Below are 20,731 nucleotides of genomic sequence, written 5' to 3'. Positions count from 1 at the left end.
AGGGCTCCTGCCCTCCTCCAGTCACTGGCAGCAATTCGCGCGTCCTGCGAGGCGGGAGCACAGTTTTTAATTTAAAGGGCTCCTGCCCTCCTCCAGTCACTGGCAGCAATTTGCGCGTCCCCCACACCTATATTCTGATCTGAAGGAACACCATGTCCTCTACCTTGCTGCTGATAGCCATTACCTTGCATCACCTGAACTCCCTGTTGATACACTCCCTCCATTCTGCCAGTATTCCCTGCTAACTGTAGATTCTGATTTTTCTGTTCAACCTTCAATTGCATCACCATTAGCTTTTCTTTCAACTTTTTCTGCTTCAAATCCAATTCATTGCTACAGTATCTTGTGTACCACAGGATCTCATCAATCGGCTTGTTCTACCAACAAATCAAATGCTGCTGATTTATGGTATTTATTTCTGGCTTTAATCCCTGAACAAATCTGAATACAAAATGACCCATATCTTTTGTCTAAATGTTTTTAGTACCACTGAAATGTCTAAAAGCTTGCAACAATCTCTCATAATAGGAATGTGTTAACTCCTTAGATTCCTGAGTCATTCTGTCAATTCACAGCCAATCAATACCTTTGGGGGGCACCTAGTGTTTCAAAAAGCCAATTACTTTCCAATACATTTACATTACCTTCAGACGGCACATTTGTCACTGGATCTCTTTGAGGTTCTCTGTCAGGTCAATCGACAGCAACCTTGTATTCAGTCAAAAGATCACCCGGAATCATAATGTCAAACAATGTATTCAAATCTTCCTACAAGCATTTAGAAAGTTTCACAAATTGTTTGGTCTGCCTGTGTCATTCTGATGGCTTCTCTCTTAATTTTGGGAAATCATTTGTAAATGACAATATCACTTCTACTCCAAGGTACATGAATATACCCTCCACCGGGAACTTCTCTCATGGGAACCATCTTTATGTTTCCCTCATTCTCACCTGCTCCAGACAGAGGCAGTTCTGGTCTCACTTTCTTCTGATCTCTTTTCTTTGCACACCATATTTCCCACTTGTCCAATACACTCCATATTTGGATGTAACAAATTAATTGTCTAATTTGTATTCTCATTCTGGAGGCTTCATGTTCATGATATCCCTGTCACTGAATTCCAAATGATAGCTCCTTTTGAAAGGCTTTGATTTTTCTAAATTCATATCATATTTCCAGGCTAATTCAGCTAGTCTTTCATATGCTTGTCTTGCATGTTTTATAATGTCTTTGTATACGGATCGCTGTTTGTCCTCTTTGGAAGTGTCTGTGCTGGATTTAAGTTTCCCAGTATCATTTCATGTAACTCTTCTTTCAATCTGGGCACATCTAGTGATCTCTCTCTCTCTCTCTCTCTCTGGTGCTTGTAGTGATGTCCCACTGCAATTTGTAGTTCCTCCTGTTTCACCTGCAGGACTCAAAATATTGCACCAATCATTAAATTCCTAGGCATTAAAACCTTACAAGCTTATTGGAGAATTCAACAATGGTTCGGCTCTTAAAGAACCTGCATATACTTGATCTGGGGTATTCCCCATAGACATATCTTCTTCTGAAGTGTTAAAGGGTAACCTCCTATCAGGGGTACTATAATCACTTTGCATAGCAGGTTCTGATCTGTGCACAAAATATGGTGATGGTGTCTGAGGAAACCTGGCATCAGGACTAAATCCTGTTTGGCTTTTCATTGGGTCGGATTTGAAAAGCGTGTCGTGGTTAACAGACTCAGAAGTGAAAGACTTCTTTGTACTTCTGAACCTCTTGGACTAACAAATCCCCGAGCATTTGTTGACAAAGGAATATTTGAAACATCTGGGGTATTCGGAGCATTTGAAACATTTGAAACATTTTGGACAGTTGGGAGATTTATTGCATGCGCATTATTCCCTGACATACCTGGACCATTCAAAGGAACTACTAGGCATATTGTCACTCGAACTGTTAATGCATCTGGATTTGCAAAACTCATTAGATTTTGTTGCATTGTTATCCCTAAGCTATGTTCTGTCATTTGCACATTGAAACCTTGCTCTGTTAAACTCGGATTGAAAGCTTGTCCTGTCTTTCCACCGGATGCAGTAGGCACATCAAAAGTCACATTTCTTGATGTTTCACGTGACACTCTTATCTTGTTAGAATGGTATGGAGGTGGATAATTTAGCAGTAGCTGATTTGTAAAAACAGCATCCGAATCAATCTCGTAGTTTTCAGCTTTTTTCTCTGTCTCTGCTACTTGTTCTGCCTCTTCTGTCTTTTTCTTACTCTTTGGTTTAGTGTCTCCTTCTTCACTCATTAGTACAGGATACAATCTAGTTCCCTCTATTATATCTGCTCTCCAAGTTTTTTGCAGACTATCTTATCTTGCTTCTGCAATTGTTCTTATTGCTATCTTCATTCTACCCTCATACCTCTTTTTCTGTCTCTGACGAGCTATTTGTTCCCATGTATTAAGTGCTTCAAATTGTGTGAGTCTTGTAGGCGGCCTCATTTCATAGAAAATGTGCCTCTAATTCTCAATAATTCTCAAATTGAATGTTACATAGCGGGGAAATGCTAAGGCACTTTCTTTCTTCGTAATCCTATGACACTGTTCAAAACACAAACATGCATGAAGACCTACTTCGGAAAACCCATAATAACGTAGAGAGCCTTTGGGTGGGGTCTCTATTCTGTCTGTAACTGGAAAAAATACATCACCTTTCATCAAGCTTTTTAATTCTTTAAAGAGCTTCATTGTCAATCAAATTCAACAATTCGCATAAACGTTTTGTTTGCAATCAAGAAGTAACTCTGTTCCTACAATCCTCCTTTCGATGTTCAAAACCAACAACAGTGTGACATTCTGTGATGCAGTCCACCAATACCAGTGCAGCTTCACACCAATTGCCCTATACCAGTATGACAAATAATGACGTCAGTCTCACTCCTTGCAGCAGTTCACCCTCCTTTACAATTTCTCTCACAATCACTCTTCACGCAAACCTAATGTGAAATAATGCAAGCAAAAACCAACAGCAATTGTCTGCTTCTAAAGGATAGGGTGATCAAACACTTCAAAGCAGTGCAGAAGTACGTTTCCGACTATGGCTTTCACCAATACACAACGAATGAGACTTGACCGGCGAATTTCAGACCTGTTGAAACGGTTCTTCCATCCGCACTCAAGATTCACTTAATACCAACCACCCACATTCACTCAAGGAATACTACTGGGACTTTTGATGACATTTTATAACAAGCACCTTACACTGCAGACAACAAAAATCAACCAGGTGTCTTCTACACCTGTGCATTATACCGGGATCTTAGGGCACGACGGACCTGTTTACCAACACAGCTTCTGAGCAGAAAGCACCACATAAGACAAAACTTAAAAAATTCCACAAAATACTTCACAACATCACAGTTCACCTAAATCCTTAGCCAAAGCAACGCAAGCCCTAACCCCATTAATATTCACACACCGGGTGCAAACGAACAACATAGCAAATCATTAATCTTCCGAACGAAACATCGGATCGAATTTTGGCCTGGTTTAGGACAATCTTGTAATGAACACAGGTATTGCTAATTCCCTATCGCTATGTCTGATTATTCTTCCCCCTCGTGGGAGAAACTAGACCTCTGCTACGAAATTTGCTGGAGCATTCAGGTATGCTCTAAACAAAGTCATTGGGTCATTTCACCCTAGCAAATGGGATAAGAGAAAATCAATATCATAAATCAATCTATCAATTAGATCATCATTTAAAATTTAACAGTACGACCAATTTGGCCACACAAGGAAAACCAAAGTTAAAATAAAAGTTAAAGCTTTTATTACAAGCTCAGACTCAGGTTAATGTAGGTTCTTCACAATACAGCACTATACAGAATTACCACTGGGTGTCCAAGCTTCATTAACATCCTACAGACTAAACATTCAATTTAGGCAATACAAAACATTAGCACCAGAACCTGATGTTCTGAGAATGAACTTTACCAGTTCTCCTGAGCATGAAGATGATTTAAACAATCCAGTTTAATGGATTAAGCAAAGAAATTCATACAATTGACAAGTCACTAACTGACATATGCTTGACTACAAACCATGTGGAGAAAAAGTAAAAAGGAAATAAAGAACAAAAAGAATTTGGAAAAATGACATCTGGGGCAGGATAAAGCTAACCATACTTGGCAAAGCGTAAGTAAAAAGGGAAGATGTCAGCTTTTCAGAAGCTGGGTCAAGAGTCTTCTCATGGTTCATGAAAAATTCTAAGGGGATTATTTATAGTCCCCTAGTGCCACCTTGTGCCACATTAACAACATTATATTTTACGTAAATGTGGCCCAACAAGGCTGAAATCCCCGCGCCGTATTTACAGAGTGGTGAAATGCATGCATTGCGCCACTCTGCAACCCTTTGCGCTATATTATACCTGCTCCAGGCATAATGTATGCACAGGGGGCGTTCCCCTGTTAGGGGAGCTGAACAAATGGTGCAAGGAAATCTATGAGATTTCCTTGCAACATTTTTTACGGCCCTTTTAACGCTGTCTCAAGAGCAGGCACTAAAAGGGGGCTTCCATTCTTTAGAATGGGCCCCTCTGTACTCTGCAGGAGTAGCACCAATATTTTGGCACTACTCCTGCAGAGTACATCAATGGCGTCATGCAAAACGACTCTATTGCCCCCTACCCTGCGCCATGGTGCACCACATTTTAAATACGGAGTGCACATGGTGGTGGTAGGGGGATGCTAAGGGGCGCAGGGAAAGTGACTCTGCACTCAGTGCAGCACCACTTTCCATAAGTGTGGCCCTTAGTCTTCTCTCAACATGCATTAGGAAGGTGAGGGGCAAGGGCAAAGTTTCCTTTTCCCTCTCAAAGTCCAAGGGAATCTGCACAAACTCATGATGGGGATCTGTCTAAATCAAACAGGGGAACAGTAAATTAAAAGCCAAAGTGAAAAACGCTTTGTCCAACAATCACACCACATGAATCAGAAGATTTAATTGTCCAATCATAGTTGATCAAATGGCATGCATCTGTAACATAAGGGATGATTCCCATTACCAACATGGGAAAGGCATCCATTGTTTCTCTGCGGTACAATTTGAAACAATTGTATATTGTCCATGTCTACAGTTCCTCTATGTACTGAATTCAAGGATACTTTCTCAGGATCTCTAGGTGCAAAACAAAAAACATTTATTTTCAAACTATCATTTTATGTGAACAAAATCTGTAAAGGAATGACATGTTAGCAAAAGAAAAAGCTTTCTCACGTTTTTGCAAAGCCAGAGTCCTAGCAAATCAAATGTGGCTAAGCTAAAGCAAATGGAATTAACATGGCACATTTATTCACTTTAAACAAAACCACATAGAACAATATAATTGCAATGCCATATTTAATACGCCTCATAAATGTTCATGTTACAGTGAGCGCAAAGCAAGATAATACGTTTTAATTGTTATAATGGAGAACTACATTTTCAACATTAACATATTATATTTAAAATATTTTCTTTAGAAATTCCTTATCATTTTAGTGAAAAATATTTCTTTATATTTTGGGGAAACAAATTAAAGCAAAACAAATAATTATACTTAGATTAAAGATTAAAGTAGCTGTACCACATCACGTTAGATCACTAGCCTACATGAATGCACCTTAATATTGGCTTACAGTGCACCATTTTACAATTAACTAAGTGCAAATAAAGCACATTCTGAATGTGCAGATGGTGGGAGCATATTCTCTGCTTCAAAATACCCTTGGGAGAGAGCCAGAGTTATGCCAGAATTAAGAACAGCTCTGTAAGAAATTAAGTGGTTTTACTCTAATTGAATTTTGCAGTCTCACCATACATTGTTGCAGTATTTATAGATTCTCCAATTGAAACAAATATTTTATGTGAAGCTCTTTCATTAGCTTGATTCGGTCATTTTACCTTCTACTTCATTCCTTTCTCAGCATTGTTTACCTCTGTGGATGTAGCACCAGGCACACACAGTTTGAATTTTAATTTATGCATTATTGTGTAATTACTTAAAATCATTGCAGCTGTACAAAAGGAAACGTTAAAAGCACCCTAAAACATTTAATACATTTGTGTTTTCTTTGTGGTTGTTAGGCCAGATAAGCCCTATTCACATGATGATTGCCTTGAGAAGTATAGTCATATTTAGTAGAACGACACTGAGTTACTGACTGGTAAATTAGACCTTTCTCTAAGGGGTTACAGGTGAAAAACATCCAAAAGCTTTTTTTTTTTTGACTTAATAAAATATGATTAGTCCAGTCCACAGGTGGAGTATGCAGAGTGCCGTTGGTGGAAATGCAGCGGCCATTACCCAATATCCCGGAGCTGACAGTGTTCGTTTCCTATATTAGCTGAGGGTTTGTTTTCTCATCTTGGTTTTTTGTGGTATGTTTTAAGATGTGTTCTGTTTTTATAATAAATTTTGCAAAACAGGCCATGTGTTGCAAAGTCAATAGTTTCGGACTAAACAGGATAGCCTGCCGGCATGTTTTGATACCACTGGCGTTGAAAACGTTTTTCAGATACAGCTTTCTCCAGGGTAGTAGGGCGGGGCAAATACAAAGAAATGTGTATGAAGTCCCGGAGTTGTCCGCAAAGTCTGCATCTTCTGTTGCTTGTGGGTCTAAGCCATTTTGGTTCGGCCTCCAATGCAGGTAGTAGTCCAAGTCTGACCTTTATTTTTAGTGACTTTTTTATATTTCTGCCATGTAAGGTTGTGCTGTTGGAGCTTTATATGTGTAATTGTCATCCAAGAGTGTGATCGATTTCTGAACTTATCTTTGTCCTTGCTCCTGGAGAGCATCTTGATTTGTTTGTTTAGTAATTGCTTGAAATGTTTATGGGGTAAAGACTTATGCCATAGCTCCTCTGCCTGCTGATGCTTTATGGCTAAAGCGATTCTCTTTAGCTATGGATCTGGGACTTCCGCCTGGTTTGTGTTGATTTCCTCCTAAATCAGTGCCTTTAGTGTGTTTGGTTGGGCCTGTCTTAACATGGAGGAATATTTGAGCAATGCCCCGTCTTGTACTAATGCTTGGTCTTGTAATCCGAATTCCAACATAATCTGCGCTGGTGAGGAGCTGTGTGGAAGGCGGAAGCGAAGGCGAAAGACCTTGCTTTATGCAGTGTTCATGAAGTTTGTCAGTTTTGCCTGGAAATATTTCCGAACCGCATGTCAGGGCTAGCAGGAATTTTGCTTTGATTACTGTAAGGGGTGGACACCTGATTGGGCTTTGTAGTTTTGATGCCAGGAATAAGAATGATGCAAGTAGAGGCGCCAACCTCGCTTTCAGAGTGCAGGTGATACGACCAGCGGTCCTGTAGCCAGACGCCACAGTATTTATAGCTTCTGCTTCTTTCCACTGATTGATTCCCACAGAACCATTTATTTTTCTTAATTATCCATTTGCAAAAGATGATTATCTTGGTTTTCTCCATGTGTACCACCAGCTCATTAGTCGTGCAATATTGATTGAAGGTGTTTAGAAAATTTTGGAGTCCTGTACCTGAGAGATTCAGTAGGACGATGTCATCAGCATATAGTAATGCTGTTAGGTGGGATGGGAGCTAGTGGTGTTTAGTTGTGTGTACAGATCTGCCAAGTGAAGGTTGAAGAGCATTGGGGCCAGAACACAGCCCTGCTTTACACCTCTGTCTATCTGAATTCTTGCAGACACTCTTCCATTATTTCCTACTTTCACCCTTGCCCAATTTTCTGAGTTCAGAAGCTGTATTCATTTTAGTAGCTCTGGCGGGATTTTGAGGTTTGCTAGTTTCCCCCACAACTTGTTCTGGTCCACTGAATCAAAGGCTTTGGACAAGTTCGTGAAGCAAGTGTATGGGGCCATTTTGTTGTTTGTATATTTTCCGGCGATCATGGCTAGCATTATCAGGTTGTCAGAAGTGCTTCAGGAGGGCCAAAAGCCGGTATTAGATTGAAATTACTAGCCCATTCTTTGATTATTACAAGCAGGAGATATTTTTGTGTCGGTGTCAAGCAGTGATATTCGTCGATAGCTGTCTGGGTTCCCATAGGTACCCTTCTTTTTTTTGTGTTGTAATTATTTTATTATATTATCCAAGAAAGAGAAAAAGCAATACAGAAAAGGGGGATGAGTACGAGTCATCCTTTGCAGTTGTATTCAACATTTTATACAGAGAAGGAGATGGAGTATATTTATACATATACTTAACTCTTATATCTATGCATTAGAAGAATAACTCAACTGGCGCTGCCCATATGTCTTAGTAACACACCATCCATCATGTTCTCAGGAGGTAACAAGTCTGAGGAAAGTCGAGGGGGTAGTGGTCAGAGGGAGGGGGGGGGAGGGATGAAACCGGGGCAGATTAGGGAAACATGCAGGTCATGTCACGAAGCATTGTAGAACGTATTTGCTTACAGGCCGGCCGGCTCAATGTTGGTAAAGTTGTACGAAGGGAACGAAGGGGTGTGCTATATAGAACGCGTCATTTTGGTATGTTTATGGTTATACCATAGATTATGAGGGGGTGGGTTCTGAAGGAAAGTGCAGAGGGGGGAGGAGAGGGAAATAGAGGGATAGATCCGTGAGAGGCTGGATGGGGGGGAGTCGTGGATCAGTAGGGAGAAAAAGAAAGGTAAGGAGGGGAAAAAGTGGGGAGAGATGAGAGAAGGGAAGAGAAAGCGGGGAAGTGAAGTAGGGGAGATATGATCTTGAAGTGGCAGAATTTCAGGCAAACCTCGCGGACCCCCCTGTCCAACGCCTCTAGCAGGTCCACCCAGTCTTCCATGTTGAAGGGTCTCTACAGTCGGGTTTGCCATTGCGAACGTAGAGATTCTGAAAGGGGTTGAGAGAACTTGTGCCTTGTAAGGACCTCGTATAGGCCTGCAATAACACCCTTATATTTCCCCCATGTTCGAATGTACTGCATCACTGGTGACGTTTTTCAACCTTGGTGGACGATGTTTGTGTTGTGTTGCAGGCAGAGTTGGAGTTGCATGTACCGCCATTCTTGGATTGGATGGAGACCAAAGCTCTCTTTCAGTGAGGCGAAAGTCCTAATCGCTCCGTCCTGTAGAATCTGGCCTAGATGTACTATACCTGCCTCTCTCCAGGACAGCCAGTTGAAGACGCTCCCTCCTATTCGCAGTCCGTCGTTGTTCCACAGGGGTGCTTGGGTGTGCAACGAGGGGCGGACTCCGACCAAGGAGTGGGCCCTTCTCCATGCCATTCGCGTCACTCTTAGTATCGGATTCGTGAGTATAGGGGAGGTTGTGTCAGTGAAGTATAGACTCTCTATACTACCGCCATGGGGGAACAGGGCTTTCTCAATTGCCACCCATTGGGGTGGTTCTTTCATGTTCGATGCTAACGTGGCTAAGGGCGACAGGTGTAGGACTAGAGTGTAGTATTCTACTTAGGGGAGGCCCAGGCCTCCATGGGAACGGCGTGCCAGAAGTTTGGCGGGGCCAAGCGTGGTCGCATGGAGCCCCAGACGAAGGCTCTGATCTCTGCGTCTATTGACATGAGTAGTGGGAGGGTATCTGGAGAGGAAGTAGGCCAAGAACGGAGGTAAAGCGTGGCACGGTGACCATTCTCACCGCTTGTACTCTGCCCCACATGGAGAGGTGCAGATGGGACCACTTGTGAAAGTCTAGCCTCATGCGTGCGATCAAAGGGGTAAGGTTATCCATCACCATGTGGTCCAGTCCTCTATTAACCAGAATTCCCAGATATTTAATATGTTTTGGACTCCATCTAAATGGATGTCCGTGTATGTCAGCTTTCGTTTTTATGCGTGTGAGGGGGAGGGCCTTGCTTTTGTCCCAGTTCACCCGGTAGCCTGAGATGGGGCAAAGGTCTCAATGGTCTCCAGTAGCACAGGACGGGAGCGCCCGAGGTCTGCTATAGTGAGTAGGATGTCGTCGGCATATAGGTAGATTTTGGAGACGCCACCGGGTATGGTGATTCCCATTATCGAAGGGGAGGTACGAATAATAGTCGCGAGTGGCTCCATAGCTATAAGGAATAGGAGGGGGAAAGGGGGCATCCCTGACGGGTTCCTCTTCGAATGGGGAAGGGATTGGAGAGAAAGCCCCCACAGTTGACCCACGCTGTTGGGTTATCATACAGAAGGCGAACTTTGGAAATGAACTGATCTCCGAGGCCAAATCTTTTCAGGGTCGCAAATAGGAATGGCCATTCGATGCGATCGAAGGCCTTCTGCGCATCTACGGACAGAGCTAGAGCGGCTTCCGGCATGTTTCTAGATGACCATAGTGAGTGGCACAGGGTATGCAAATGGTTCCTAGAGGTACGGGCCGGCACAAAGCCCACCTGGGATTGATGTATAAGTGAGGGGATGACTTTGCGTAGTCGGTTCACTAAAATGCTGGCTAGAATCTTGATGTCTCCATTTAGGACGGGAGATTGGCCGATAGCTGCTACAGAGCAAAGGATCGCGTCCGGGTTTCAGTATTACCGCTATTGTGGCAGTATTAGAGATTGTGCGCAGGGAGCCTGTCTGGCAGGCCTCGTCTAGTGATCCGTGTAGGATATCGAGTGCTTGCTCCCCTGCCCATTTGTAAAATTCTGCTGGGAAACCCTCTTCGCCCGGCGACTTGTTGTAGGTGAGGTCCGAGATAATCTGTGATATTTCCAGCCAGCTGATGTCTCCCTCTAGTAGGACGCGTCCTTCCGCAGAGAGGGAGGGTAGTTCTACACCATTGAGGAAAGTGTCAGTGCATTCAGGTGTAGTTGTTGACTCGGGGGAATAGAGGTGGATATATTCAGATGCAAACTCATTGACTATGTCTTGCGGGCGCATGAGCGTTGTTCCGGAACGGGCTGTCAGCACTGGTATGGCCATAGCTGCTGTTCGCTGACGAAGCTGGGTCGCTAATATTCTCCCTGCTTTTTCCCCCTGCTCGTAGTGTCTGCCTTGTATACGTTGGAGAGCATATTCGGCTCGGTTGGTGTGCAGGTCGTTGAGTGCCATGCAGGCGGTCTCCAGGCACCTGCGCACGGGGAGGGAGGGGTTGTCTGTGTAGTGCCTCGTCAATTGGCGGACCGATTCTTCCAAGTTTGCTTGTTGGTTTTTCCTATCCCGATTTGCCAGCGCTGCGTTCCTCATCATCTGTCCCCTCACAGTCGCCTTTGCCGCTGCCCAGAGGACCCTTCTCGAGTCAGTGGAGCCTTGGTTATTCTGGGCATATGTGGACATATGGTCTTGTACTCGTGCCTTGCCCTGTGGAGAGCGGTATCGGTGGACTGGCAGTCTCCAAGGTTTACGACCGGGGGACATTAGGCCCAGATGAATCGCGATTTGCACCGGGGAATGGTCCGATAAACCACCCTCCAGTATTCGGGTATCTGTGACCTGCGCCGCTAGGCCTTGTGAGATAAGAAAGTAATCTAGGTGGGACTGGGTACCATGTACCGTTGATAGGAAGGTGTATTCCTTATCGGTCGGTCTTGCCATTCTCCAGTAATCTACCATACCATTGTCCTGCATCACATCTGATTGTAGAGCCCTGTCTCCATTGTTGGTCACATCTAAGGGGCCCGTTCTGTCTAGCACTGCATCTCTGGCTAGGTTCCAGTCTCCCCCTATTATGGTTCTGGTAGTTCCTATTTCTGAAAATAGAAGGTTGAGTCGCAGGAAGAACAGACGCTTGAGGCCTGTGGGGGCATAGACAGATCCCACACATAAGGAGGCGTCTCGATGCTTGAGCTTAACAAAAACTTACCGGCCCTCTGTGTCTATCCATGTTTTAGAGACCGAGCAGGCAATATTTTTCCATATCAATACAGCTACATGGTTGGCCATGTTAAGGTTAAAATCACCTGTGATGATCCAGGGGGTGTTTTTGAGTGCAGTTTTTAGAGATAGCAACTATTTTTTGGCTCTGTCTAGCAGGTGCTGATTACGCTTCATGTTAGGGTTAACATGTTAGGGTTGACGTAAATATTTATTATTATCATGGACATGGGTTGTTCCAGCATCCAATTTTCAATAATAAAAGCTAACGTGAGCTGACTTCAGTTCTATGATCTTGGCACTGAAAGAGTTGTGTGTGTTTATGTAGATTGAGAGTCTGTCTCTTGGGTGCCCTTTGGGTTTTGGTCAAGCTGCCGGGCTTAGGAATTCTTCAAATCCAACTAACAGATTTTCGGCTACTTTCCAGGATTCCTATAGGAAGATGAGGTCAAAGTCGGCTTCCAAATTTTGGTCTTGCGCAATTTTGCTGGCCCCTGTAATGTTCCAAGATATTATGTTTGTGACCCACGACTAGCTTTTGGGCAGCATTAGTCCAGTTGGGATTGTTTTGGCAGAGCAGCTTACAGATCTGACATTATGCTGCAGGGTTCCAGCAGGATTGAGAAGTGGATCTTTACAAGCTGACTCCCTCGTCTTGCAGTCCACCTTCCTGACAATGCCTTATCTGTGAGATGACCTGGGCGATGGATATTGTGATCTCTCTTGGGCTCATAGTGAAGATAGGGGATTTCCCTTTAGCTTGTTGCAGGAAAGATTGCTGGTTAGCTGCTCGGGAGATAGTTGTCCAGAAGTTGTCCCTTTTATTAGTCTCTCCTTGCAGGATTAGAGAGGAGGAGTATTTTGCTTTACACGCTTCCTTTATCTCTATGCCCCAGTCTTCGACATCTCTGATTTGGACTGTACTATCTGTGCAATCCCTGTGCTGTTGAAGCAGATTTCAGTACTCTTACTTATGTAGCCCTTTTTTGGTGTTAAGAAGGGCACATATTGCAGATCTTTACTACTTATTGTTTCTAAACCTTGGATTGTGCTGAAGATTCTCATAAAGTTGCCTCAATTAAGGATGACCCAAGGGCCCTGAGATTTGTAAGATGGGCAAAAAATAATAGTGTGAGCGCCCCCGTCTTTTTGGGGTGTGAGCTTAGTTGTTGATTAATCGCGGTGTGTGGTGTGCAGGGCTGATGTAATGGCAGCATCTATGGTTGCCTTTTCTTCGGATGTGGCGATCACTTGAATCATGATATTTGTATGATGCTGGTGATTTGGAGGGTGTGGGTAGGACATCATTGGTTTTGGAGTCCAGAGTATGGACCCCTCGTAGGTGGGATTACTGGTCCGCTTTCTAGTGCCCTCATAGTCCCTTCCAAGGAAGGTTACCTGTGCGAGAGCCTTGAGATGATCTGGGAGGAGCTGGTTCTTACTGTACTCTTGTTCACTTGATCTTTTCAGGTGTGTCTTTGAGCTGGAGATGGATCTATGATTTATTCCTGAACCGTCTGAAATCTCAGTAGATGGAAGCTGAGTGGTTGCTTCTGGGGTTGCAGATTGTGTCTAGGTTTTGGGTCCTGAGCGGTTTGATTGTAATCCGTTTGTCTCCTATTGTGATTTTCGGGCGGAGTGCCCCCATGATCTTAGGTCCGGTTTCTCCCGGTCTTCCTTCTTCTTGCTGCTTTGGAGGATTGTTCCTGGGCAGTAGGGACAGTTGCTGGTCTGTTGTGGTTGGCAACTTTGAATCTCCAAGTTGGGCAGCAGTTGTACACTCTTTTGTTTCTGTGGATTGCTTTTGTTTCGCCCTTGGGTTTCCTCTTGGTGAGCTGTGATTGCCGTGGCTAGAGGGGTGTGAGTATTTACTTTCTGCATCCATCACTGTTTTATTGTACATTTTCATGAGGTGTTTTTTTTTTCCTGGAAAGGACAGGAATGAAAAGGCCTTTTATAGCTGTTGGTTACTGGTTTGAGCCTTCAACTGAAGATCCTAAGGCCTGTACTGGACTTGCTGCATCCTAGGCCATATGAATAGATGTTCTTTTTTGTGGGTTGTTTGCGGCTTGTGGGCACTGTGGGAGCTGCTTGGCATTTCACAGCTGGAGCAATTCCTGTTTTAGATCGGTCACTATTATGGACATGACTGACGGCAGTTCTTGGAGTTTATCCAAAATTGGGCTACAATGACACTGGTATGTCTGACTAACCAGGCCCTTGTCGGCCTCCATGTGTGATTGTACTCTTTGAATGAGCGTGTTTAACTTGTCCAGGTTATTGTCTATTGCCACAGTGCTGGTTGCCAAACTTTGCAGAATTTCGATTTGGATGTCTAATTTGTCTGTGTTGAAGATCGTTGCATTGGTTATGGCCGTTAGTGTGTTGTTTATGGCATCCCACAGAGTCTTTATCCCAGATTTTGAAAGGGATTTTTTATTCTTATATGACAATATATGTGATTACAATAATACTGCATCCACCATGTTGACCTAAACACTAGGTAGTCTATAATTACTCTTCTTAACTCCAATATTGCTAAACTCCGAAGGAAATTGTACATAATTGCTGTAAGGAAGAAAACTTGCAACACAAATTGAAAGGTACCAAAGGCTTCAGTCTGCTACCATAGAAGAGGTCTGCATCCCAATGAAACCCCCATCTGTCACCAATTGAAATCTCATAAACTCAAGTTCTATGTTAGGACAGGCCAAAACAATGCAAGAAGATGGGGTGGGGTAAACAATGGATCATTCCATTAGTATAGAACACATCTCTGTTCTATAAATTATCAGAGCAATAATCATCAAATAAACCTTCCTGGATGGCATCTTAGACCTTGCATGTTTCTTTACCATATCAACAACAGTCTCACAACTGCTACCTACAGGAACTATTTGATCCACATTAGAATGTATAGTCCCAACATAACTATATAGCTGTGCATGCTTTATCGAATGTTTAACATGTTAGCCAGAGGTTACATCAAACACATTGATATAGTCACCATCATGACTCTCATACTAACAAATTTCCATTACTTTGTTGCGAAATGATGGGGGTTAGATGTTCCTTACATTTAGAATATCTCTCTGGACTTCAACACTTGTTATCATGGGTGATGACACTCTATGTGTGGGTCTTGAGCACTTTCACAGGCTCTGAAAATCTTACCCTTTTCAATTCACTTGGGCATTAGAATTCTGACATAGTCAACAATGTTAATTCAAGAACATGCACATCATGAAATGAATCATACTTCATGTTTATCATTGACTTTTGCTCTAACTTTCTCAATGTCTATATTGTAAAGTGGGTATTCACATATATTACATTTTGTTTTAAGCCACCAAGGGCAAACTAGCGAAGTAGCCTGCCTGCCTTTCAATAATACAAATGGAGACATTCCAAGGACAGAATTTTGAATGATTCAATGGGCACATTGCCTTTCAACTATGGCAAGGATGAAAGAAATCTCTCCAGCCATGGCTAAGTGGATACTCTCCTTCAAGTACCTGTTATGAGTGCTGCAATTGTCCATTACATTGGGGATCATAATGCACTGTCCTGTAAAGTTTGAGTAAGAATTCAGATGAAATGAATTAAACACCATTATCTGTAACTAGAGCTCCTGGAAGTTCCTCTCTGCTGAAGATGTACATCAGAAATTCCAGCACAACGAATAGGGTCACTCTCTCTCCTAACAGAACTCTGGTAATTTCCAATGGTAATCAACCAGAGCTACTGTAAATTCCATATTACCCAGAAGATTCTAAGAAGGACCTCCAGTGTCCAACCTCACTTTTTGCAATGAAAACGGGAGCCATTTGACATTTTGCATAGGTGGGTTTTGTATTTTACAATGTTTATAGACAGCAGTACAGATCTGGCACTATCCAACAATACTTCCTGCCTCAGCATCCATTCCTGGCCATCAATAATGATACGCAGTAAATTCTTAAGTGTAGACATACCCATGTAATCAAAGTGAAAACACTTTCAGTAAAAGTTCACAAATGCCTCCAGGAGGCACGCATTTATCATTTTGAAAATATAGGCCCTCAGTATCACATTGTCAGTAAATCCCACTTACCGCCATGCTGACTGCCGCCAACTTCCTTCCGCGGCGGCGGGCATCCATTTACCATATTATGACACACACACACACCAGTCCGACAGAATTCAGCCACATACACAAATCCACCAGCCCAAAGGTCAATGATAAAGTGGTGGTACCAAACCAACACTGTTACGCCAACAGAACAACGCCCATCACATAATTACCCAAATATCGCCACGCGGACATTCAACGGCAGTAAACCATTGGCGGTACATACCGTTGCGCTCAAAATAGACACACACAAACAAAACAACAACATATTGGACAATTCAATCAACACACACCTGACATCCATACACATACCACACCCACACACCACTATAAAACCCACACCCACATTACCCACAACCCATTACAATTTCAAACCATTGCCAGCAGAGAGACATCAAGATCACTGACACAATTGAGCCACACACTATTCACACCTATACACCACTCACGCACCACACATTACACACCCCAACACATTATGCAACACACCCTCACCAACACACCTTACGCAATACCCATGGCACCACAAAGACACCCCTGTTTCACAGAGGAGGAGCTAAGGGTCATGGTGGAGGAAATTATTAGGGTAGAGCCACAGTTATTTGGAGCACAGGTGCAGCAGATATCAAGAAGCTTGGAAGATGGAGCTATGGTGGAGAATCGTGGACACAGTCAACGCCATGGGACAGCACCCACAATTTAGGGATGACATCAAGAAAAGGTGGAATGACCTATGGGAGAAGGTATGTTCCAATGCAGCAAGGCACCGGTTTGCCATACAGAGGACTGGCGGTTGACCCCCACCTCCTCCCCCACAACTAACAGCATGGGAGGAGCAAGTCCTGGCAATACTGCAACCTGAAGGCCTGGCTGGAGTAGGAGGAGGACTGGACTGTGGTAAGTCAACACTCTACTACTACTACCCCCCTACCTGCATGCTATCACATACCCCCATCCTCACCCTTACTTCCATCACTCCACCACTTCCCACACAACCCACCATCACATCTCACTCATCCCAATGCCAAGCTGTGAATGCTCTACCAATGCATGGAAACCACTCACAACCCTGCATGGACACTCATCACTAAAGCATGCACACTATAGAGAATTAACTATCCCAAACGTACACCAGTGAAAGTTGCCAGGGCAAATCCAACCAAAGAGGGCAAGCCATGGATGCACAATATGTCAGACACAGAAACCATAACACATCGTTTACATCCCCAGCCAATGTCAGCGGAGAGGAAGTGCCAGCAATATCCAGTCCCCCAACTGAAGAGGTCCACAGTGATGACAGCAACTCTGGTCTTCAGGATCTGGATGACCTACCTGGCCCATCAGGGACCACTGGACAGCTGGTTACCCATGCCCAGTCACACACCACCACAGAGCCTCCCCCATCAGGAAACACCACTACAGCACCCACCCAGTGTACCCACACCTCTGTCCACAGGACACATTAATCAGCAGTGTGTCCACCTCTACAGGGACCCCAGGCCAAATCTCATACCCAAGGCAATCAGGGACCTGGGGTCAGTGGCAGTGGGCACACAGTTCCAGGGACAGAGGCACAGGCCAAAAGGGAAACTGGGAGGAATCCTCTGCGCCAGGGGGAGAACAGGCCCAGGGAATTATTTCTCCATGAGGCACCTGCAGAGATCCTGGGAGCCTACCAACATTCCCGGGACACGATGGGCTAGATCCTGGAAAATGTGCAGGAGCACAGTAGGCTGCCGGAGAGACAGTACCAGGGGATCAGGGAGGACTTGCAGGCCATCAACAACACCCTGATCTCTATAGCAGGGGTGCTGGCAGACATGGCCAATATTATGAGGGAGGCAGTCCCACACCAGTGGGCCCCTACCACTAGCCAGACATCCAAACAGCCTTCCACTTCCGCTGCCCTAGTGGCCAGGAGGCCCCGCCACAGGACTCACAGCCCACCAGCACCCCTCCCCCTGCAGAAGGTGAACCACCCCGCAAGCATTCCCTGCGATCCAGACAGAAGGCAGAGACACTTGCCAAGACCACCGCCAGGAAATGAGATTCTCCTGATTGTCACCCTTGTGTCCCACCCTGTCCACCTTGAACTGCCATTGCTCCCCTTCCTATGTCCCCTTGGACAATGCACCTGTGCTACAAACAGACTGGAACAATACTCTGGACTTTCTTCCATCATCGCCCCATCCCATTGCCCTTGCCCCTCCATATTTCAGCACTTCAATAAACACCCTTGGAAAAAAGAAGAAGTTTGGAGTATGTCATGTATATCAGATATGTATTCATTGAAACAGGTACAAACATTGCAAATCAACTGTACAGAAAATGACCATAGATTAATGACCTGTTGCTGGCTGCAGTGATCACACCAGGAGTATATGTGAGGTCACCAACATCTGCAAAATGAATAGCCAGAAGGAACAGTAAGTGGGCATAGAAGTGGGAAATATCATCATGCCATTGCTACACAAATTCAAACAAATGTCATTGAAATGTGAAGTAACACTGTCCTACCTGTGTGTCATTGGACGTATTGTGACAGATGTTCTGTTGTCCTCATCCTCATCCTCTGCCTCCTCATCCTCACTGTCCACAGGGTCCACTGCTGGCACACAGGCATCTCCAGCCTCCTCCTCCTGCAGGAATGGGACATGGCGTCTGGGGTCCAGGTTACGCAACATGTAGCATGCCACTGCTATCTGACAGACCTTCTTTGGTGAGTAGCACAGTGATCCACCTGTTAGATGGAGGCACTGGAACCTGGCCTTCAGGAGGCCAAAGGTCTTTTCAATTATCCTCCTGGTTCGCCCATGTGCCTCATTGTAACGTTCTTCTGCCCTTGTCCTGGCATTCCTCACAGGGGTCAGCAGCCATGATAGGTTGGGGTAACCAGTAACCTGCAAATATTGAGGGACAACATTTAGCCACACACTATCCCATATGACCCACACCATACCCATACATCAACATCCACTGAGTGGGTACCGGGGCTCACCTATTAGCCACACGCCTTGTGCCTCTGTAGTTGGCCCATCACATTTGGGATGCTGCAATTCCTCAGGACAAAGGCATCATGCACCGACCCAGGATACTTAGCATTGGTGTGGGAGATGTACTGGTCCTCAAGGCACACCATCTGTACATTGATAAAGAGGAAACTCTTCCATTTCCTGAACACCTGTTCATTCTGTGGGGTGGGGGGGGGAATGCAATATGTGTTCCATTATTCGCCCCAATTATGTTGGGGATATGTCCCATTGCATAGAACTCGGCCTTCACTGTGGCCAAATCTTCAACCTGGGGGAAAACAATGTAGCTGCACATGTATTTTATGAGGGCAGGTAATACTCTTGACAGAACGTTTGAGGACATTGGTTGTGACATTCCAGCTGCCAAGCCCACAGTCACTTGGAAAGAACCAGCTGCCAGGATATGGAGTACAGATAGCACTTGCACAAGAGGGGGGATCCCAGTGGGGTGACGGATAGCAGGTATCAGGTCAAGCTCCAATTGGGCACACAGCTCTGTGACTGTGGGCCTGTCCAGTTTGTAGGTAAGGCTATCCACCAGGGGTCTGCACACGGCGGTTTGGCTCCATCTCCTATTCATCCGCAGCGGTAGCAATCTAAGGCACACAAGATTGAGGATCCAGTCACAAACTGAACAATGGAGCTACAACAGAACTTTGCATCCTGTGAACATGTAATGGCTCACTGTGATTTGTCCAGTATGTCCTAATATCTTGTGTGATGCAGCAATTATTCCAGGGCCTCCCCCCCCCTGAAATGGCATCCACCTGTCCTCTGTGGAGGGACAATTGGAAGTGAGATAATTCCGCTGACATTGTGCGCCGTTGCAGGAGGCAGTCGGGAACCGCTGTGCAACTCTTCATTGGATAACATTGGCCCTATGGGGTTCAGATGCCAATGGTGATCTACGACGGCAGTGACGGTATGCACCGCCGCTGACGTGACTGCCATTTTCTATCTGATTCCTCACTTGCTACCTGACCTTCCATAGGAAAGGACCTCCACTGCATGTGCTGCTGTGACCTGTGTCTGGAACCTACCATGGCCCGTGTGACCGGGGAAGGGACCCCAGCCTTCACTTCGGAGGAGTTGGAGAGACTAGTGGATGGGGTCCTACCCCAATACGGACTGCTGTGTGGGCCTCCAGACCAACAGGTGAGTACACTGTGAGCACGATGCATGTGGCATGAATGCATGGAGTTGTGTGTGTGAAGGCCTTGTGTAAGGGGGATGGGTGGATGTCCTCTGGGTGGCGTACAGGTTGTGTGCTGGGCCATGTGTGTGTAAATGGTGATGGAAAAGGGTATGGTGGGCCATATGTGTAACAGGCTAGACTGTTTGTCTTATGGTGTTTTCCTGTGTGTATTGCCTCTGCAAGTCAGCGCCCATCAAAGAAGGGTATATGCGGTGCCATAGCCAAGGAGGTGTGGACCCTGGGGGTCCATGGCAGGCGGAGCACCCACTGTCTCAAACGGTGGGAGGACCTGGGACTTTGGGCATCGAAGATGACAGAGGCCCAGCTGAGGATGGCCTCCCAATGAGGCAGGGGTGCCTGTCAAACTCTGACCCCCCCCCAATGGCCTGCATACTGGCGGTGGCCTATCCTGAACTGGATGGGAGCTTGAGGGCATCACAGCAGTCACAAGGGGTGAGTACAGTCCCCATCATTACAACTTACGCATGGTAGGGTGGAAGATGTGTGTCAGTGGGTGCTCCTAGGCCAGGCCTGACATTGCAGCATAGGTCCCCTGGTGGCTAAGGTGCAGAAGGTCAAATTTAGCTACCTAGCTCGTAGGCATCGAATACTGGTCAGGGCTGCG

The sequence above is a fragment of the Pleurodeles waltl genome, chromosome 11 (assembly GCF_031143425.1).
Source record: "Pleurodeles waltl isolate 20211129_DDA chromosome 11, aPleWal1.hap1.20221129, whole genome shotgun sequence".
Taxonomy (NCBI): domain Eukaryota; kingdom Metazoa; phylum Chordata; class Amphibia; order Caudata; family Salamandridae; genus Pleurodeles; species Pleurodeles waltl.
The sequence above is the reverse complement of the archived record's forward strand: the minus strand, read 5'-3'. Positions refer to the sequence as shown.